The sequence below is a fragment of the Nymphalis io genome, chromosome 22 (assembly GCF_905147045.1).
Source record: "Nymphalis io chromosome 22, ilAglIoxx1.1, whole genome shotgun sequence".
NCBI lineage: Eukaryota > Metazoa > Arthropoda > Insecta > Lepidoptera > Nymphalidae > Nymphalis > Nymphalis io.
In genome coordinates this window covers 5448592-5472201 of record NC_065909.1, presented here as the reverse complement: position 1 = coordinate 5472201, position 23610 = coordinate 5448592, and the positions used below count along the sequence as shown (strand labels likewise).

The 23610-nt window shown below is 30.6% G+C and overlaps 1 protein-coding gene across 9 annotated transcripts in view; it reads right to left on the bottom strand.

Annotated features, from left to right (window-relative positions):
• LOC126777160 (A disintegrin and metalloproteinase with thrombospondin motifs 18) overlaps positions 1 to 23610 on the bottom strand; it is a 133403-nt gene that overhangs the window by 71347 nt on the left and 38446 nt on the right. The window contains exon 2 of one of the 9 annotated variants that reach the window (XM_050500096.1): positions 15873 to 15923. The exons of 7 other annotated variants lie outside the window; for them this stretch is intronic. The gene's annotated coding sequence lies outside the window, so the exon portion shown is untranslated. Of the gene's footprint in view, positions 1 to 15872; positions 15929 to 23610 lie in introns of all 9 variants that reach the window. One more of the 9 variants, XM_050500095.1, reaches the window with a different exon arrangement.

Genomic DNA, 23610 nt, shown 5'->3' with positions numbered 1-23610 from the left:
GCGATCCTTGCCAACGGCGATCAGATTTAGCGAGTGGTCGGTTAAGTTGAAATATTAATTTAATATTCGTTACTGAGCTCATTGGTTAACACGAGTTAGTTTAGGGTTGCCAGAGCGTTTAATTTATTACACATCAGGAAATACCTTATCAGATGATTGAAATTACACAATTTAAATTTTAAATTAAGAAGACAATCTCTCCCTGGATTTCAAACTATTACAATAGTTAATTTTAGTCTTCAAATGTTATGGAAATTTAGCCACTGAATACGAACTAAGAAATAGAAATATAGTATTTATTGTAATGATTGCTTCGCCTCGAAAGAAACTTGGAAATATATATAAATGTAGATATGAGTCAAATAAGTGTTATTATGATATTCCATAAAGGTTTGGATTTTATTAATTTATGAAAATTAATATAGAAATTATTCTATTAAACGTGAATTATTGCATATATCACATAAATCTGTCACCACACAGCATACATAATATTAACAAAGTAAAAGTTAAGATACGTATTATAACTATTGAACTACATGATAAAAATATGCAAGAAACAAATTACTATAACATATATTTACTAATTATAACAAACAATTTATCTAATTAGACATGGCAACCCTGAATCAAAGTTGCAAAAAATAAAAACAATTTAAGCATAGATTAATAACGCCCGATACGATCATAAACAAACAAAATATCGTGAGGTCGTTGAACGTTGCACAAAAGGACACTGTCTTTTCTCAGAAGTCGGGCTCAAATATTAATAAAAGTTTTAGTTAATACTTGTTTACGTACAGTCGGCTATAAAATATGTAAAAAAAAAAACAATTCTACCAACACTTCAGTAAATTAATCTTATATATAATTGGTTCATATCATATTTAAAACATATTTCTTCTACTTACTTACTTATTTTCTAAACGTAATTTGTTATTTATGTAGTTGCTTATTAGCTAAAATTATTTGATTAACATTTAAATATACCCCAAATTATAATTTATTATATATATGTATATATATATATATATTGTATATATATATATATATTATATTATATATATATTATATGTATATATTATTTATATATATATATATATATATATATATATATATATATACATGTAAAGAATTAACGGCCGTATTTATAAACGTTGTTTAGCGGGTGATTAGTTATACATATAATGCTTTGTCTTATTCTTTCGAATGTCAAATAAATAATGACAGAAAGAGAGAAATCAGTGTTTAACTGAATAATTGAAATCTATTGACAGTTATACGAGTTGTTGACACTTTTTCATAGTCGATCCAAATGAAATATATCCAAAACAATAGATAATCGATTTATTGGTTTGTAAACGTTTTTATTATTGCTTTTTAATACCAATTATTTTATCATTATGCTTTAAATACTGTTTGTGCAAACTAATCTGTCCACGGGCAAACTTAACAACTCCTCTATTGGGTATAGTATTTATTTCTAAGCGTCATGTTTAGTTTTATTTATCTGTGGATTTAAATATTAAAAAAAAAAACAAATCTAAACATAGTTATTTGAAAGACTAACGTAAATGAAGTTTCTAATTCCTGTATGGTCTCATCTTAGATCCAAAGAATATTTATTGCATTAACATAAACTCTGTTTAAAGTCTAAATATATATAATATTCATAGACATATGTCGATATTTATCATGAGCCTTATTTATCACTAGAGGTCATTGACCTTGACGTCTGAGTAATACAATGCATATACAATTTGCATCGAATTTTTTTTGTATGTATATTCCTCCCAAAACCTTATTCGAAACAATGACATGTTATTTTATAGAAATATGACTTGCAACATATGTATGACATCACGAAATATTCAATATGGCGGACCATTAATATATTTAATATAACATTATCTTAATTTTAACATTTTTCTCGACTTATTTTACACAATTTCTTTTTCTTAAATGCTCAGGATAAACAAAACATTAGCAACCAACGCGGAAGACTGAAAACAAAGAACCAATATTTACAAATACATTATCATCAGAAATTTGCAACGGTAAGTGGAACCGAGGGCTTAATGAACCCTTCAAGGTTCGGAAGTCAGGTTACAAAGGTCATTTTGCATTCGGTCATCAAACCTGCTGACCAGCGACCATTTTGAACAATTACGATGGTCTCGACAATATTTTATCCAATGTATTCGTATTTAAATCTATTTTTTATTTCTTTAAATACATAGAAATATAATTTACTATAATCAAATTATCGAGGAGCTATTCTAGTAAACAAACTCGACAATCACCGCATAATTGCCAGGTGAAATGCCAGGAAGTGATGCGTAACATTGACTATAATTATAACGCATCAAAATAGTGAATCATTTCATGAGTGAGATACAAAGTGAGTTCTTACGGAATAGCACTACTGTTCTATTTTCAATTATGTTTCTGTTAATCGTTCTCACTTTAAAAAGCTTATAATATTCGCATTAACTAATCCACAATGTTAGACTTCAAAATAATTGGCAGAGTTAATATATAAGAAAATCATTTTCGCCTAAAATTTCGTCTGCGTGTTAGGGAGAGGTATGAAAATAGCCTTTGTGCCTTACTTGGGGTTTAAACTTATTTCATACCAAATACCAAAATGGGTTCCGTGCTTTTGCCGTGAAAGCGTAACAAACAGACAAACAGGCAGACTGAGTCAGTTTTGCATTTATGATATTCGTATAGATGGTTCATATATCTTACAATACCAGTTGTAATGGCCAAGTGGGATCACCGACCATATTATGAAACTGGTACCTTTTGAGTTAGTTCCCGGATCAACAAAACAGGTCACCGACCACCGATTACGGAGAAGTTCATTCGCCGTATTAATCTCATATAAACAAAATGGATATTGGAATATTATTATTCTTAGTTAATGACCGATACATATACTAAGTTAATAGTCTTTAATTTTTTTTCTATTTACACGCACCGTGTACATATTAACTAATTATATTATTGTTCTCATGTAAGTAACTAATGTCTTAATGAGATATAAATTTCTTTAAGCCGAAACCGAATATCTTTTTCACAATAATACACAGTGTTTGACTGATAACAATGAAAAATGGCACATAATATGTGTTTTACCATGGATGAGGTTTCCATGCTATCATGGGCTTTGTGCCAGCCGGGCTGGATAGATACAACCCACCCATCACATAATCTACCGTCACACAGAAATACATAGTACTGTTGTGTTCCAGATTGAAAGGTGAAGGATACAGTGTAATTGAAGACACAATGGACATAACATCTTTGTTTCCAAGATTGGTGGCACATTGACGATCTAAGGGATAGTTAAAATTTCTTACAGTGCCAATGTCTATGGGCAACAATGTCAATGGGTGGTGGCGACTCACTATCAGGTGGTCCTATTGCCAGTCAATTAAAAGAAAATATATCAAATATATAAAGAACAACAAATATATATATTTCACCAACTGTACTGACAAACTAACGAACATTTAACACGGGATATTCCACCGAATGACCGATATTCATCAGTTTTTACCGTAAGCAACTCGTTTTGTGTCAATTTAATTAATTTACATGCGCAACACATTCGTTACGCTTTAAAGACGAATCCGTACAAATTATTTATTAACACGAAAGTATTTATACGACAGTTTTCCTGGTGCGAAATTTAAGAATATTATTTTCGGAAAATATGTTACAGGGTTTTTTATGTTTTTTTTTTTATATTAAGTCATTAATCAATTCTTTGTTCATTGAACTCTTAGTCCTGGAATCAATGAATTACAAGAAACGACATCTTGGAAGATATTATCGGCAGGGGATTTACACGGCCAGCTAATTTATAATATTTTTTCAATCATGTAATATGTTTTTTTGCAGAAATTAGGTGATATTTTTCGTCCTACCAACTGAGAAATATAAGCCTTTTCTCATTCCGATAAGTCCTTTTGAATTAAACTCATAAGTCAACGCATATATTACTATGTATGTATTTACATATAGTAAATGGTCAGTAATAGCAACTGCGCAAATAAACATATGAAAAAGAGGTTCTTATCGATTTCGGCCACGGCAACCATGATCGATAATAACTAGCCAACGCAGGATATATTACAAGTATGTGCGCGAAAATATGTCCATCTCTGTTACCTCATTCTCATAATCCTAATAAAAAAAATCTTCAATCCAATAATTTTTAATTGACTCTACCAGTATTTTTAATCCAGAACCACAGGATCTGCGAACTTATAAGCTAGCCTATAGATGCAATTATGTATAAAAATATAAACTCTTGTTTATTTATAAAGCATTAAAATTAATAATTTATATTTTAAATTAAATGCTATGACATAACTTTATACAGCGTTTATTAGAATAATTACAGTGAACACATCCGCGATGCTTCGCGTTATGCGTAATCAATAAATAACACAAAATGTAATGTATTGTGCAAATATAAAGTTACGTAACATGTACCGGGTTCTTATCCTGGTAATTGGACATACTTTATATACGATTTAAGAAGATAAATTGCCCGTTATTGTAGGCAGCTCGTACACTACAGATAAAAAAATATATTTAAACGAATGACTTTTAACCTTTTTGAGTTATGAATGTTACCCACGTGTAGGAGTTGCTTTTAAATTTGACCTTAAAATGTTACTCTAATAATTTCACTTAATAAATTAACACTTAATTTGATTGTCAAATTTATATATCGGTTGGAATTAATTCTTTTTTCTATAACAATTCAATCTATTCTATCGCTGTCAATAAAATGATATAATATTGTTTTACATTTCATGTAATTTACATATTATAAACATAATTCGTACGTGATGCATTTATTTTAATTTTCAATTTGCGCAAAATAAACCGTGTGGAGGCCTTATTGATTTTACGACCCATCCTCTCTCTGAATTTTGTCTGCGGTATCCAAGTTATTTCCTTATTCATTGGTCGGTGGATAATTAACCATAAGTTAAGGAATAATTTTAATTAAAAAAAAGAATTTTTCGTTTCAGTCACAAAATTAAAAACTATTTTATATATGTAAAAAATTCTGATCTTTGAAAATATTAAAAAAAAAATTATGTACATAGTTGTGTAGAATATAATTAATATATTTTTATTCGTAATTAAAAAGCACTCTTAATGAATGACTTAATGCAGTATTCCTTGCATTTTTTTATGTTGTCTAGTAGACAAAGACGTGTTGTCCGTGCCTTTCTTGTATGTTCCTATCGGTGCATAGTTTGGTATTTTATCACAATCAGATTCATTGCATTTTATCACGTTAGTATGCGTAATGGTTCCTCTGATATTTTACTTCGATATGGAGTATCGCTGTTTTAGTGAATCTGACTCTAATCCAAGCGCCCCACATACAGCTACTTAAAATAAGTGAATATTTATAGCATTTATATTTCAATCATAATTGCTATTTTTAGTTTCGAAATACAATTTTTCAATTAGACGATGATTTTTTTTTCTTTATAACATTGCATTCGATTGACATGTCAAAATGATAAATCTTGCGTCACAATTTTTAAAATGATTTTCACGTTAAAATTTTAATAACTATAATGCGTTATGATTATGTTATATATGTTCATATTATATTCTATTCTTAGCTCTGGTGTTGTCTTATATAATTACACTTACGTATCAGAATACAAAACACTTCCTATGATTTTTGGTCGATATTTAAAAAAAATGTTTTATGAAATTTTAAAATCGATTGATGTAAGATTACACAATAATTAAAATATCTAATTAAATTTAGAACGAATTGAATTCTTAATTTAAAATTTTAAATCGTAATTAAGAAATTTATACAGCCTTGAAAAATAACAAATGTCAAAACGGTTCAAAGTAATATTGTTTGCAAATTCTTACACATAACATTATTATTTTTACTTAATTTTGCATTTCTGTTACGTACCAATGGAGTAGCTTGATTTTAAAAATATTGTAAATATCGGCAACTTAACTTTGTACGATACGATATTATACCAGTATAGGAAAACACATCAGTCAGTGTATTTGATAATATTTATTTGATACAAACACCATCTGGGCAGGTGTCATCCATTCATCAGCTATTCTAACCAAACAGCAATGTTAACTACTGTTGTGATTCGGTTTGAAGTATGATTGAGATAGTGTAACTACATGCACAAAATCAAAATGCTTTATTTAACATTGAAGCATTACACTTGCTTATTGATAGTCAAACTAGAAACTACCACCGGTTCGGAAAGGAACCCATCCCTGAGAAGAGCCGGCGAAAGAAACTAACGAGAGACATAACATCTTAGTTCTCAAGGTTGGTGAATAATAACTAGTAGCTCGCTTGAATACTTGAACAAAAAAGAAAACTTTTTCTCACGTTTACAAAATTTACCACCTTATAAATAAAAAAATACCGACCGATTAAAAATGGACAAACCTCACTGAGTACACCTTGAAAATATATATATATAAGTACACTGATATCTCATGCGGATGCAACACTCCTGGCTGACCTGTCCAGGAAGGTTCGAGAGGAAGCGTCAACATAAATAATATTCTTCACATAATAATTAACCGATTCACCTTGACTTAGGAATTAAGATGTTACACTGATTTATCGACTTCATTTACTATCTGTGGAATTGTTTTAAATTGTTATATGTTATGCGTGTTCTTATATTTGTTCACATCAATCTTTTTGTGATTATGTTAATTTTTGTTTTGTATTTATACTTTAAATTGCAATGTTATGTTCTCGCCAACCCAATGTATTAATATATTTGTATGTCACAGATATACGTATGATTTAAGATCTGAAACAATAGATATTGGCTCGACTTGAGGGTAAGACCGAGAACTGCTTATGCTGTCATGCCATTTCTCTGCCGCCGCTCTCTACTCTCTTGTGTGTGAAATTTATTGAAAAACACGTACACAAACACTCAAACAAAAGGCTTATTTTAAAGATTTTGAAAACTTGGCAAAGGTATTATATTTATATAATTAAATTAAATAAAACAGTATTATAAGAAATGGCAGACGATCATCTCATTGAGCACAATAAATAGAATTGACAAAAATTTGTTTGTCATATTCTACTTTTTTTTAATTAACCCAAAGTAATATAAAATTAAATGACAATGTTTTTTTTCCATATACAGTTCAAAAATAAATTCAACAGTACTACGCTGGTCTGACTCGTTACGATATCGTTAAATTATGGAAGTCCGATATCCGAACGGAAACTGGGCTGTCAACCAATCCCTATAATTCACCACTTTCTTTTACACTAAGCTACATAGTAAGCTAAAGCTATTACCTCCGACATTATCAGATTTACTCGATATGGAACTTTCGTAACCTAACCTAAATTTTATGTATAGAGTGTAAAGAGAGATAAGGCTATGTATCTAGTATGGGTCTTCAACCCCGAATGAAATAAGCATTGCCTGCATGGTATTACTATAGGTAGAAGATTGACCTGAAATGAATATGCTTTTATTAATTGGGTTTAACAAATTAACAGAGCATAGCGAATTTTAAATGGAAATATAGCTTTCTCTCTCTTAGCGAGTTCAATTTTCATTGTCTAGCTATAACAGTGTCATATATAAAATTCATACATTTCGATACGTATTCTTACTTTTACAAAAACATCAATAACTATGGACATCATTAATTCTTCATTTAAAAACGTCGAAACCGTATTTGGACAAAATTTTCGAATAAATTAGTTTAGCAACAATATCGAGCTATGGATTTCATTGATTGCATCAGACAAAAGTGGGTATATTACAAAAATATACATTGCGAGCGGCCAGCAGCGTGCGAATGATGGTTGTGTAAGAAGACTACGAAATGTCTGACATTAGTTGAAGAGTTCATATTATAAGTTTTGATGTCACAGATAACAATATTTATATTAATAGAGATAGTATATAGTTAATTTGAAAAAAAAAACAACTTAATCTAACATAAAATAAAAAACATTTTTTCTATATACTGTAGCTAGAAAGCCAAGCTCTACCATATGTGATAGTGGTAACGCCTTCATGTGTTTCAGAAACACTTGAAGGCCTTACTAAATCTATTTTTATAGTACAGGTAGGCGGACGAGCACATGGGCCACCTGATGGTAAGTGGTCACCAAACGCCCTTAGACATTGGCATTATAAGAAATGTCAACCATCGCTTATAGCCAATGCGCCACCAACCTTGGGAACTAAGATTTTATGTCCCTTGTGCCTGTATCTACACTGGCTCACTCACCCTTCAAACCGGAACACAACAATATCAAGTATTGCTGTTTTGCGGTAGAATATCTGATGAGTGACATAGAGAAGACAAATATTATGAAGTTCAAAATGACGATTCTTTTGTATGATGTAACGCTTAAAAATAAAATGTCATTAACTATTTTATGCTTACACATACGTGGACCTTGAATGTAGATGGTATAATATTTTAAACATCTTTTGATAAACCTTCTAGTTCGTGGTACAAAGTACCAGTAAAGTAGGTTACTACGTTTCCCATTCTGGGTGCAAATATTGACTAAAATTAAAATAAGGCCCATATGCTCGTCCACCTTCCTATTCTATAAAAAAAAATGTATCATAAGGCTGTAGTTTAAGATCTACAAACCACAGATACAAAAAGATTTTTCGAAAGGAAGATATTTTTAATAATATGTATTTGCGCTGCGCGTACCACGGCACCTTCGATACTTATTCAATCATTAAATTAATCAAAACACTTTATTCTAGTAGGCTCTTACAAATATTTGTCTAATTTATAAACGGAAGTACTCCTCACCTGGGTAATGACTGCTTATTACACGTCATTTTATCAATGGTATACATCAAATTAATGAATGAGAAAAAAATATTTACGACGTCTTGTATGTGTGCGTGTTAATGTATTTGTGTGTTAAGTACATTGAAAAATCTAAGGCGGTGGAGTTTCGTCCAAGTCCATCTAGGTACCTACTCATCGCTGGTTTGGTTGTGTTCTGGATCGAACGTTGAATGAGGCACTGTTATCACGGATACATTTTAGATTCCATCGTTAGAGGATCGTTGACGCTGTTAAGAATCTTTTCGTAGCGTAATTCCATCGTCTGAAGGGTGATATATAATTCTAGTAGGTCAAATGTAATGCAATATAAATGTTACCCATAAGTGTCTAATTTCGTCTTCACGTTCACCTCTACATATATAAATATTCAAAAGAAACATTTTCTATTAAAAAAATTTCTATTAAAAAAAAATTTAACTAACTGCATTTAAAGTAGAACCTTTTTCCTTTAAAAAGTTATAACATACAAAATTAACTTCCAAGAAAAAATATTTTATCTTATCGCACAGCAGTTAAAACTTTAAAACACGTAACATTATTTAATAAACTGTGTTACCAGATCAGAGCGATGAAAAAAAATCTCATGACTTATACCTTATTTTTTTATGTTTCATTCACAACCACGTTTACGAATTTGGAACTTCAATTTAAAGTCTTTTAAATTGAACACAACAGAAAAGCCGACGTTATGCTAATTTTATATAACAGTTAACCTAATTTAAACCATTACACATTAACATAAGATTTAATTTTAAATGTACTGAGAGACAAGGTGTTAAGCATTTTTGCTAATTGGACGACACTATTAAAGTCTGCAGATTGCATCTATGTTAGAATAGAGTACGACGGAAGTGGTATGCATTCCCTACTAACAATACTCCTACTAATAATATCTTTGTGTCCTTGCATATACAATTACCGTACACGTCACATAGCTTTATTCCACACGCCTGAAGTAAAAAAAAACGATGCACGCAACTTTGCCCTTAGTCGCATGGTCAATACATATAACGCATAATACTCAGAATTTTTTTTTTTTTTTGTTTTATAGGATAGGAAGGCGAACGAGCATATGGGCCACCTGATGGTAAGTTGTCACCAACGCCCATAGAAATTGGCATTGTAAGAAATGTTAGTAGTATCTTCCTGTAATTACACTGGCTCAATTACCCTTCAAACCGGAACACAACAATACCAAGTACTGCTATTTTGCGGTAGAATATCTGATGAGTGGGTGGTACGAGACGAGCTTGCACAAAGCTCTACCACCAGTCGTTTGAGTTGTTCAGAATCATTTTCTTCAAATTTATTTATCCAATTAAATAACAATACAAAATTTAACATAATGATAGCAGCTAAATAACCACTAAGGCTTATACGTGTGCTATCAATAATCCACACTACAAATTTATACATTTAAATACTATTACTATACTACAGATATATACTTTAAAAAAGCTATAACTGAAACAGATAAAAATAGAACTTAAAACTATACACACTTACAAACACAAAAATACATATACAGGCACGCACTCATAGAGACATTCATAAGATTCTTATCTTTTATTAGTTTTAATTTACTTACAGTTTTCTTAATTAGTAAATCATTATATGTTTCAGCAAATTGTGTGATCCTATTCTGGTTTCAGTAACATAACATAATATTATAATTAATATAATAAGTATGTATGTTAACTGTTGGATTACCAAATAAATAAATATGCAGTCACATTAAGACTACCCCAAGGTTTATCTTTTGTTTTAAACAATTTTATAATTTCGTGATATGTCGTGTATTTGTGTGCGTAAACATATACTACTAAGATAATGAAGAGAATAAAAAGATTTAATTGGTTCTTAAGGGATGTCGTCATTAACATCTCAATATTGGATATAAGGTATAATGGATTACTATATAAAAATAATTTGCCCGAAGTTTAAAGAGTAACGATTTACAAATTCATCAAACCACGTTCTATTTTCAAATTTTAAGAAACAAATGCTACTTGACACGATGTCATTTCTGATAACTTTTATTCTTAAGTAAATGCCCAAATTGTCGCTAAGTGCGTACACATTTTACCGTTGGTCGAATTTATTTCAGAGTGATATCGCGCCTGAAGTCATTGAACCTTCTGTACCTTCCGTATTAAGTTACCTCGGTTTTTTTATGTAGTGCTTTATCCAAAATAATATATTTTATTATAAATGTAAAAGTGAGTTTGTTTGTTAGTTACGATTTATTATCTTATTTATGTAGACACTTGATCACCATATGTATATATATAGTAAACTTCATTGTTATGATGTTCCTCTAATCGCTTGAGACCAAGGTGGCCATTCTCAAACGAGACAGATACACAGTATATATTATAGTGCACAAGTGTGTGTGCAACCAGAAGTGCACACTCTATTCTCACACTCATAAACCAATGTATTGCAAAACAACCGAAAAGTTCAGACGCAACTGAGTTATCGACAGAAAACCCCTAAAACTATTTAATAACCCGACCAGACGACATCGGGTTCTGTGACCTGATAAGCTGGCTACTAGACCAATGAAGCAGTTACTTCATTGTCAGCTCGCCGAAGTCATTAATCCGGGATAACGTAACAAAAGCATTGTTTCATTAAAATCATTACCAAAACAATTTATTTTTGAATTAAATTAGTATTGGGAAAAATAAATTATTCGTGAAATTGACATTGTATTTCTCAAGCAAAAAAAAATCTTTTATTTCATTTCATGGTTTCATTCGCTGTAACCAGCGGATAGTTGGGCAAAACTAAATCGTTACAGCAATCAGCATCGAATAACTAATTTATTAAAATATATATATTATTGTTTTATAATTGCGTGTCATGTTTTCAGTTCTTACGATCAAAATATTCAAAGGAACATAATTGATTATACATATATGATTGAAAAAATGATTTTACTAATCACCGTTCATATTATTATTAATTCCAGACTAGATTATATATTAAAAAAAACTTTATAACTATGCACGGAGAACTTTAGACAAAAAACGAAAATGATATAACGCTCAAGGCTAGTTTTGAAGAAAACAGAAATTGTATCGTGAGATCTATTTTCCAAGACGCGATATGAAAACTTTGATTTTTTTTTTAAATCTGGGTTATTGAACCATTCGATAGTGTAACAGTCTTATTAGTAATAAGGATAAAATCGATTCGGGACAGTAATGTTAAGCGTCTAACACGTGTCGGCTGCATCGGCCGTCAATGAGTGGAGACATGACCAGCCCATTTCCACTTGAGCTTGCTAATTCTACGCGCTAATTTTTAACATACTAATTCATATTTCCACATTCTAAAACTCATGACGGCTTTTCTCTTGTGCCTGTCATTACACAGGCACCTCACCTTATCGATAGAATAAGTAATGAGTAGGTGACATAACAATAGCGTATTCTAATTTTAAATATTTCTTATATATATATAATAAATAAACCCTAAGTAAACAATTCTTCGAAACGTTGCTCTTTGTTTACAAGTGTCGTAGAATCGTAATTTTTTCATTTTTAATCCTTATTAATGATCAAAACATGTGTTATTAATGTTTATTTTAAATAACATTTAAAATTTCAATGACAAACAAATACTACCAATCAAATATAATATTTTCCATACAAATTATAATGAAGAGATAAAAACGTACAGTTAACCTTTATCGTAAACATTATAGGTAAATTCTTGACCCACTTAAACGCACATAAAAAAACGCGTTTCTGAAAAATGCACATAAACATGCGTAAAACACGCAAGGGCGTAAAATTAGACGAATTCTTGTGCATGTTAATTATTTTACCACAACTAATCCATATAGGCAGCTTCGTTATTTCACACAAATATTCCATAATTAAATTCAAATATAAAGGTAGTTTAATTAAGTAAGACACACATTTGATGACAGAGCTGAATCGACTTCCTTTAAAAAGAGTTTTTGCACTGGTATTGCTATTTTTTTAGTCATATGTTTATACTTATTCGTGCGTCACTGAGTACGGTAGACTAATGGGGCAATGAAATGGGGCATATAGAAGATGATATCCAATTAACTACAAAAAAATCGAGTACATACTTTACTTTACTTTTACTTTATACTTTATAGTACACCACACCACAAAGAGAAAATAAAAAACATGTATACTGCCTACATACGAGTACATATGTAGGTATTTACATTAGAACCCCTCAAAATATCATAATATTTTACAAACGAATAATAAAATACATTTATATAATATAATATACATAATTGAGGATTTCCATTTAGAGTTCCATTTGAGTTGTTTTATAAAAATATTGAAAAGGCTGGTCTAAGTTTTGAGCCCTTGCTTATAACGGAAACATAAAATTTAGCGAGAGGAAGTAAAGGCTTACGTTCAAAATCTCGTACGTTATATAATAGTTTGTATAATGAAGTCATATTGATCATATCAATGGAACAACACGTGAGTTACGCATATAATATTTATTTATAATTTAAATTGATTTATAAGAAGTAGCAACAAAATTAATATTATGTGATTTATTTTTTTTATTTATAAAGTCAAAGTCAAAATGTACTTCATTCAAGTGGGCTCTAACAAGCACTTTTAAATCGTCGTTTATAATTTAAAGTAATACAACCTTCAACCATAATTTTCATATTTTTTTTATTGATGGATAAAATACATAACAGATAATTATGGATTAAATACCGCCTGAGAAATAGTGTACATGAAATCCTTTAAATTGGGCCAGAGATGTAATCCCCATCGTTACCTTGTTTCAAAATACGAAAGTTTAAAAAAATTGTATGCGTCAACCGAGTATGGAGTTTCTAAAGAGAGTGTGGGTTATTTTCAAGGTCGATTCGTTGTCTACGTAATTCAATTCTTCGTTATGACGATACATCGTGATTGTGTCCTCCATCTGACTTTCGTCCTAACTTCAGTCAAGCGGCCATTAAAAGCATTTGCTTGATAGTTTTTAATCTTAACTATGAAAGCAAAACGAACGAAAACCAATATATAGTAAGTGGTAAGTATTAAAAATTAACTACACTTATTAAAAATTACAACTGACTTTGTAAATGCGCCGTTAAATATTCCTTTTCGCTATAAAGAGAGTGAGCTAAAACAAATTTTTTTGCTTGTGTTACCGACCCAGACTGTCTTGTATAAAGCCTGTAAATATCATATCTCCTCTTGAAGATGAGATTTGAAACTTTTTCCATCATGCTTCTCCAGTATGGGTTGGTGAATAGCACCAGTTGAGACGTTAGCAATCTATTCGCTATCAATATCTAAATTGTCTAAATAACATTTTGAAGTCAACAGTTTAATATAATTTAAGCGTCCACTTTCGTAAGATAAGACAAAGAAAGTAGCGCTTTAGATTCGAAGCACATTATTTGAAAGGCTATTATATTGTTCACGTGAAAACTCTTCGTGGACTGAATCAATGATCAACTATTTGGTTTATATTCGGATATATTCTTACACTTTCACGTTTTTAGTACATAAGAATGACACTTTCGCTTTTTTCTCAAAAAAAAAACACAAAATAAGTTTTATATTAACAATAAGTGTTCAGAATACGGAAAACAAAATTAAATTTAAAATAGGAAGATAGCAAATAGACCACGATGGTAAGTGAATACAGCCGCCAAAAGGGATTCGAACTGTAAGAAGTATTAACCATCCCTTACATCATCAATGCCCAACTAACCTTGGAAACTGAGACATTATATCACTTGTACATGTAGTTACACTGGCTCACCCGCCTTTCAAACTGGTATACAACAGTATAAACTATTGCTGTTTGGCGGTACAATAGTTGATGAGTGGTACCTTTGCACACGAGCCTGCACAAAGCTTTACCACCAAGTAAGCGTGAAACGTTGAAAAACAAATTACAGTAATACGCATATCAAAGAGTCTCGAGTTTGTTCTTACATAGCGCAGTAGCGCTTAGTAAATCGACGGGCCGGTAGGCGTGGTTGGTAGATACTAGCCTTCTTTAAAGCCGAAGGTTGTGAATTTGATTCCCACCCAGGACAAATACTTGTGTGCATGAACATGTCCGTTTGTATTGAGTCTGGGTGTAATTATCTATATAAGTATGTATTTACAAAAAAAAAGTAGTATGTAGTATATCAGTTGTCTGGTTTCCATAGTACGGCTCTACTTAATTTGGGATCAAATGGTCGTGTGTGAATAATATCCCAGGATATTATTATCATTAATGATTACCGTCAGTTATAATTTTCGATACACAAATTTTATAATATTTTTATTATCAACACACACATGAACGCATTAATCTGTGCTTTATATTTTTAGTTTGCTATTTACAAAGTATTAAGTTTCTATACATTTTAGTAAGCAAATAAAATTATGTATATTTTAGAAATATATTTCAATAAATTATTCTCATTGATTAAACGATTTTAATTCAATTGTGTGCCGCCTAAATAAAACCGTTCTTAATGCCAGGCTTAAGGAATCTTAATGAATGCGGATTCATCACATCCGTTTGAAGATTACTTGTGTTAATTCAAATTAGAATTATCGATTTACTCTTTACCATAAGGTTAAATAAACATGACCTTTGTTGGACAGTTTATGTGCAGAAATAAATACATATCTCGTGTATATTTTAACCGCAACGAACAAAAAGGGAATTCCCGTGATTTAATTAAAAACGATCATTAATAATATCGTCCTGGGAACGGATATCGTGGAATTTTCAGTAGGAAACCTTATTATTTTATGTAGTCGTTGGTTTGGTGGCTACCTTATAAGGCCGCAAATCCCGAGGTCCTGAATTCAAACCCCGGGTCAGAGCAATTAAAAGTTGCCGTACGCACGTAAAGCCGTCCGGCCGTGTGAGTTTAAATTAGTGAAGGACGAAACATATCATATCTTATTTCAAATTTCATAAAGAAAAAGTAATACCTTTAGAAAAATCAAGTATTGTCGTGTGTTCCTTTTGTTTTCACTTCCAAACTTACCTGTAAAAGAAAACAAAACATATAAACATTGAAATATGCTAATATTATATGTATAGAAAAATATATTTCATATTAAAACACTATTATTATCATAATTTTATATATAAATCTATTTTAGTGATGACATTATGTTGTCCTTATCGTGTTTACATCCTCATGCCATATGACATTATCTGAGTATATATAAAGAAAATTATATTATTATTTATATTATAACATAACATAAACAAATAAAAAAGTGGTTAAAAAAAACAAATATGTTACTCATATTTCAAACTTATTTTTCATTATTTAATACATGTGTCTTTAAATGTACTTTTATTTTGCGTATTTTCGAAGCGCTTTAACGATTTAGCTCATGTTTTGTATTTAGATAAAGTTTTGACGTTATTACGTTTATCTATATATATTATATTTAATTGATTTTCTTTCACAAAAAAGAAACCTTTTTTATATTTGTTATCGTCAGAGCCGAACAATGCTATATCGCAAACTACCGGGGTGTTATACCTGCGACAGGGCTTGGAGGGAATACTTTATTGGTTAGTATGCACAAGCGATCCTTTAACTATGCGGATCCAATGACTGTAAGGATATCGCCAGTTGATAGTGTGGCTCTCGACCAGGATTCCCTAACATTCGTACGTACGTAGCGGTGTAAGGATGCAAAAATGTAATTTTCATTAATTAAAAAACTTTGGCTGTATGTATTTGCATCGTCGTCACAAAACAAAAAAAAATAAAATAAAAACGAATGTCTTTCTTGCTAATTACGTAATCAAACTATGAAAATGAAGAATGACTAAAAAAATACTGTGAAAATAGCTTTTATGGTTAAGCAAAATAGAAATCATAAGACGTCATAAGAAACAACTCATCCTCCATTTACTTGGAAATATCATTAAATCTATATCCTGTATTTATTTCGCAACACCCACCACTTACTAGAAAAAATAACGTATTTTATGTTTCCTGTGAACGAAACAATGTTTGACACTTATTAAATAAGGTAAATATTATAACGTTACGTAAAGCTACGATTACACTTGTGCAATAAAGCGACATAATATAAAGAATAGGTGTACTTTAAAATGACTTAGGTACGCAGGTCTGAACTTGACTTTCAAATATTAAAAAAATATGTATTTATATCATTTTACTTATTTAAACGTGCTATAACTAAGTGCAACGTGAAGCTAAGCTTAGTCACGCCGGCATCAGTAAAAAAAGTTACAGCCCATCAATATCCCATAGCTGAACAAAATTGCCGCTCCTCTTGATATGAACGCTAAGATCTCATTCCACGCCCTTCTAATAAATTAATGTAATTAATGGTTAATTCATTCTTTCGTTATTCAAGTATTGAATTATATCGAAGCTTCCATCCACCGGCTTGGTGCGAATTGTTTAGTAAATGCACATATGGCAGAATTTTAGTGACATTAGACACATGCAGGTTTTACATGTTATTTTCCTCCACCTTCAAGCACGAGATGAGTTATAAACACAAATTAAACACATACAAATTTATGAATATGCCCGTGTTTGAATCCGCGATTATCGCTTAAGTGTCAAGCGCCCTTGCCACTGGGCCATCTCGACTCAGAGATAATTGAGGTATTATTTAACCAAAGTATATTACGTGATGTTTACTCAAAGTAAATAGGACAAACTCAATTCTCACGATCCTCACACCGCTAATGTGCTTAAACTAATTATTACGCTTGCTCCAAAGGCAAGACATACAATTGTATGTTGTAATTATTTTAACCATTTATATACAATGCATTGCGTAATATCATTAGTTTATATATATAAAAATAATTAAATTATATGATAACATACTGTTTCGCATACAAAGCATTATGCAATGAACCAGTAATAGTGTAATGTTTCAGTAGTGTGGAAATGGGAAATTCTGCCCTATACCAGAAAAGAGAATATTTTAAGCTTAATTATACACTTAGCTCGAGTGCCTCCCGCACGCACGCGGTATAAATGTGACAGGATTTCATCAGAGCATCTCCGTCATCGTTGATCATAAAATAAATTATAATTACTTAACTTAGTAAATTTATTAAGCACATAAAACTCGATGTTGCTTGTGTTGATTTAAACCCAAGATCTTTGTTTGAAGTCGACGATTGCTATCTGGGCCACTGTAACTCATTTTACAAATATAAAAAGCATATGTATAAAATTAAAAAAAAAAAAAAAAACGAATTACATTAAAACGTTTTTCAGTACATTCTAAAATTAATTTTAAAAGTAATCCGAAGTTAAGCCAAACTCAGATATTAGACATAATTGTAGTTATAATTTACATTACAAATCTTTTTCAATGTTCGCGTATCCAACAGAGCAGAAAGCAAAGAAAGCAAACGATTTGTTTTAACTATAGACAATGAGATTTTTTAATAACTATCTATTTTTTTAATCTACAATAAAAACTTTAAATATTTATTACATTTTGAAGGCAGCCAGGCTGATAAAATTTGACAGATAAAAAAAAGTCTAAAGAGAAACAACATAATGTTTTCATAAGAATGATGTCAATGTGGATCGAAGCGTAAAGCTCTATAGCATACTTAACCAAAAGCATTTTTTACAAATGGGCAGCGTACGCAAAAAGGTTTTTTTTTTTTATCTAATTCCTAACGTGTTCACACAGACAAACAAATGTTCAGCTTCATGATATTAGTAAAGATACGGTACAGGTACGCCAATGACACCCACACACAGAGTATAAACAAGAGAGTGTGTGTACAACACAGCGAACTTATCGCTAAAACAATGAGTAAATAAAGAAACAGAAAATACACATGCCATACATAGTATATAGTATACATCTTTATATTTTATGAGGCATTCACTATACCTCTAAAAATAAATAAATCTTTATTAGTTTTTCAAAAGGTAACATTTTTATGAAAATATTTATTATCTGTGGTTTTTAATAAAAAACGAAGTCTGTGTACACGTGATATACTTTTGAATAAAGAACGAATACTATTCACATAAAGTTGAACACCAACGGGCTTACTTACAAACGTTGCTTAGTGGCTGTTCAGTAAACAGATTAAACTGTAACTGTCATTATTGACGTTCGAAAGAAGAAGACAAAGCATCGTTTAACTAAGCACCCGCTAAACACGCGTTTATAAGTAAGTCCGCAAATATTTAGCGGGATCGCAGACGTATTTGGCGCGAATTCGTGATTTTCAAAATCCTGTCCTGTGATAGGCTCACTTAGTAAAATACAACCGAATCATTTTCACGTTTGGATAATTTTATACATTTAAGATGTAATAACGAAAACAAATAGCAAAATAGTTTTAAAATGAAATCATTATTATTCGCTGCTAATGCGAACAATAACATATTCGATATTAGCAAAAACCACCGAAATCATCCAATACATCTAATAGTATGATCATATTTAATTCAAGTTTATTTTACATATTAAATCATGCAGAAGAAGTCTGAAGATAAGTAACGATAACGGCTAGTTCTGATAAAATTATATTTTATAAAACTACATTAATCGTGTAAAATTATTTATTTATTCAATAATATTAGCAGTTTAGTTTTTCGAAACATCATTTAGAAAGCGCGAAAAATAACTAATTACAAGGTAATTTCGTTTCACGTTAAATCTTGAGCAATACAGCGTTTGTCGACATTCGGTTAGTTTCACGCAGATTTGGCAATGGATCAGCCATTATTTTAGTATTTAGTAATTAAATAATAATAAGCAAAACGCTTTTACGTTTCACTTCATATGTAAAAAAATTGAACTAAAATGAAAGCATCGAGTCCTTTAAACTAAGATATCGTTGTATTTCTATTAGTTTTGAAAATTACGACAACAAATATTGGCCTTACTTATAAACGTTGTTTAGCGACTATTTAGTTAATCATTTATTTGTCTCTTTCTGTCATTATCGATTTGACATTCGAAAGAAGATGACAGCATTGTTTAACTTATCATCCGCTAAACGAGGTTCATAAGTAAGACCGTAAAAGTATAACTAGGCATTTTAATAGAGATCTGAGTTTTATATTACTTATCATATAGATGATAAAAAAATATTGATTTTTTTGGCTGTATACATAAATTAAAACCGATGAGATAACCGGTGGGTGCAAGCCACTAACTTGTTTAATGTGCCCATCGGCTGTGATTAAAAAAATAAATTTTAAAACTCATTATACTGAATACAAAATAATCCCCGACTCATTAAGTAATAATATTCTCAATGTAATTGTGAAGGAACGTTGAATTTTCTTCCATTGTTCGAAAAGTGTTTAGACAAACAATGGAATTATATTTGGTAGTTTGACGGTCATTCTGTCAGGGTGAAACCACGCCCTTGTGTAATTAATTATTTACAATTTAAAAAAAAACAATTAAAAAAAAAGACATTACAAATATTCCTAAATATTTTTAATTAATTATTTCAGTCATCTAGACTCAGTAGATTGGACCGTGTTGATAGTCAGGCAGAAAAAACGACTTTATAATAAAAACATTATCAACTCATATACACAATCAAAACATAGTAAAGTAACAGCCTATGAATGTCCCTTTGCTGGGCTGAGGCTTCCTCTCTCTCTTTGAGAAGGTTTGGATCGTATTCCACCACCAATGCGGTTTGGTGGATACACTTGTGGTAGAATTTAAGTGAAATAAGACATGCAGATTTCCATTACGTTTTCATCTGTAAAATCGACGCGTCCTATCCCGGTTCATCTCGGTTCTTAAAAACGAAACATCTATAAAGATTATCTGAAACCAAATACTATAATTTAAATATGCAAAAAGTCACATATGATTTTGACGTTTCGCCACACGCAAGGTCGCGGCACAGAGTACACCGCTGTGTCGATGTCTTCTTGCTTAATAGGTAATTACAGGACAAACAATGCATTTTGTAACTGGTCGCAAGATCTTGGGTCTAGGTGATAAGATAGCGCTTGAATCGAAAAACTAAAAAAATATATTCTTTATAACGTATTACATCCACCAAACTGTATTTAAACAGCGTCGTGGAATATTCTACCGTCCAAGCAGTGGGTAATTATTATTATTTTCCTCTTATTTTTAAAATTTTCATTTCATTATTATTCAGTAGTTAAATATATTTTTATTTTTAGTACATGCCAAAAGGCAGAACATATTAAATTTAAGGTTGATCAGTAATATATCGTTCCAGATAAATCATTTTAAGATACTGTTTATAATTATATCAACTGTACTAAAACGAGTTTAATTTTAAGATGCAAAAACTTTATAATATACTTTATGCTATTTAACTTCTTTTTTCTATCACTATATTTTTAATTAATGAAAATATTAAACGGATACAAGCAACATTTTAAAGCTCCGGTCGTAACGAACACATAACGAAACATCAAACAAAGGTTGTGGATAACTAACCGTGAAATATTCATTTCATACAAACAACGTTTAGCGACTGTAATTCTACAATAAGAAATTAAGCGCCGTAACATATATACGAATGTCAGCAAATTTCGAAAAATAACCCTGACAAATTACGTATGTAGTGAACTTTGACTACTTCTTAATCTGCCCCGATAATTAAACTATATATATAACTATAACATATAATAAGTATATATGATTATGTACACGTACATTTTGATTGATTGATCAAAAAGATTAATCGCAGAGATCGGTCGTGAAAGGTAAGGAAGTAATATGCGACATTGGCCATAATAATTATAACATTTCAAGAATACACGCATTAAAATAGCATAACGATAAGTAGGTTGTTGACATTTCATGTGTGAGTAATGAAGTGTCCTTACAGAATATCCCTACAGAGCTAACTATGCATTTAAATAAACTAGCTACGGCGCGCGGTTTCGAGTGGATTTTATCGTGATGGCCTACCTAATGCAAAAGATTTTGCAAATCGGAATAGAAGATCCTGTGATTAGCGCGTTCAAATAAAACGTATTTTTGTTTATATAGTATACATCTATAATAAAATGAATTGAAGCAATAATCAGTAATTGACTTCCTAGTAAAGTTGATTAAATGCATTTGGAGTTCATTCTATCACGACGCTCAACTGTGGCTTGGTGAATATCCACCAAGTATTTAATTTAAAAAAAATCTAGCTATTTTCTGTCTACAAAGAAAACTGAATAGTTCTTACTGTTTGTTCAGAATTTAAACTATGATATAAAGTTCTTAAACGCATCTCATATTTATTTCATATATACCGTAATAATATAATACTGGAAAAATATAACTTATTAGTTTATAAGCTAACATTAACATATGAAAATTAAATTACATTAGGTATGTTTCATCTACGGATGACGAAATGTGTATATTTCTGATTCAATTCCAGACTCGATGACCAAAACCACATTAAGTAATCTCTTTGAACTTTAATAAATTCAACGTGTAAACAAACAATTTATACTAAAATATCACCAAATATTATTCATAATTTATCACAAATGACACTAAATTTATATACACACAATACACCGTAACTATATAAGCATTTATGTTAATTTTATATCACTTGCTCGATGACTTCACGTTTTTGACACTGACAATTTATTGTCATTTAAAATATACAAAATTAATTCAATGAGTTCATATTATTATGTTGTCATATTGTTATTAAAATTCTTTATTTAAAATTATAAGATGATTTTAGATCCGACGATTTTTTTGAGCATCGATGTTAGGACGCGTAATTGTCTTCCTTTCACATAAAACGGCATATATTTACTATCTGATACCCTATAGTTTTCTGATCCTATGTCCTCGGTACCATAATTAGCAAGCTATTTGCCAAAATTACTTAAATCAAACAGGTCTTAATGTCAGGCTATCATTTTTGATCCCATTAGAGTTTAACAACGACGTAAAGACGAAAGGTTAATCTATTATATATATATATATATATATATACACGACATTTAAATTTAGAACGACTGACATTTAAAAAATTGTAAGATAAAGATGACATGATTGCTGCAGACGATCAAATAACCTGTCACTTCTTCTACCCTAACACACACAGAAAGAGAAAAAGATTCATTTGATAAATTATCTTGTGTCATTAGTCAAAAAGTGTAATAAGAATATTTTTATTATTAATATTAAAATTCAATTAAAAACATAAAAATGCTCTCAAAACTAAGAAAGCATACAACACTTGAAACGCTAATAAGAAATTTGTAAAAGTGAAAACGCTTTCAAAATCACATTACATCTGAATTAAATCGTAAAAGCATATACAATACTTGCATACACGTTTTTTTTTCATATTGTATGCCCCATTGTGTGGGATAGAAAGTAACTATGAAGGTTCCATGGACATTTATGGTTCGGGCTCATTTCACTTTGCACTTAGTGATCCGAACCCCATTTATAAAATAACAAACAATTATCCGGCAGTTTATAATTTAGATATGATCTTAGGACTCAAAATGTGGTAAAGTAAAAACGCGTAAATACCCCGATTCCTAATCAAAAAGCTCTTTTTCTAAGGAGAGCGGTCATAGTCTATTTCCAGTCTACTCCAGTGTGAAATTTGATGCTGATGATGAATGTCCCACTGCTGGGCTAAAGCCTCCTCTCCCTTTTTTTTGGGGAGAAGTTTTGGAGCTTATTCCACCACGCTACTCCAATG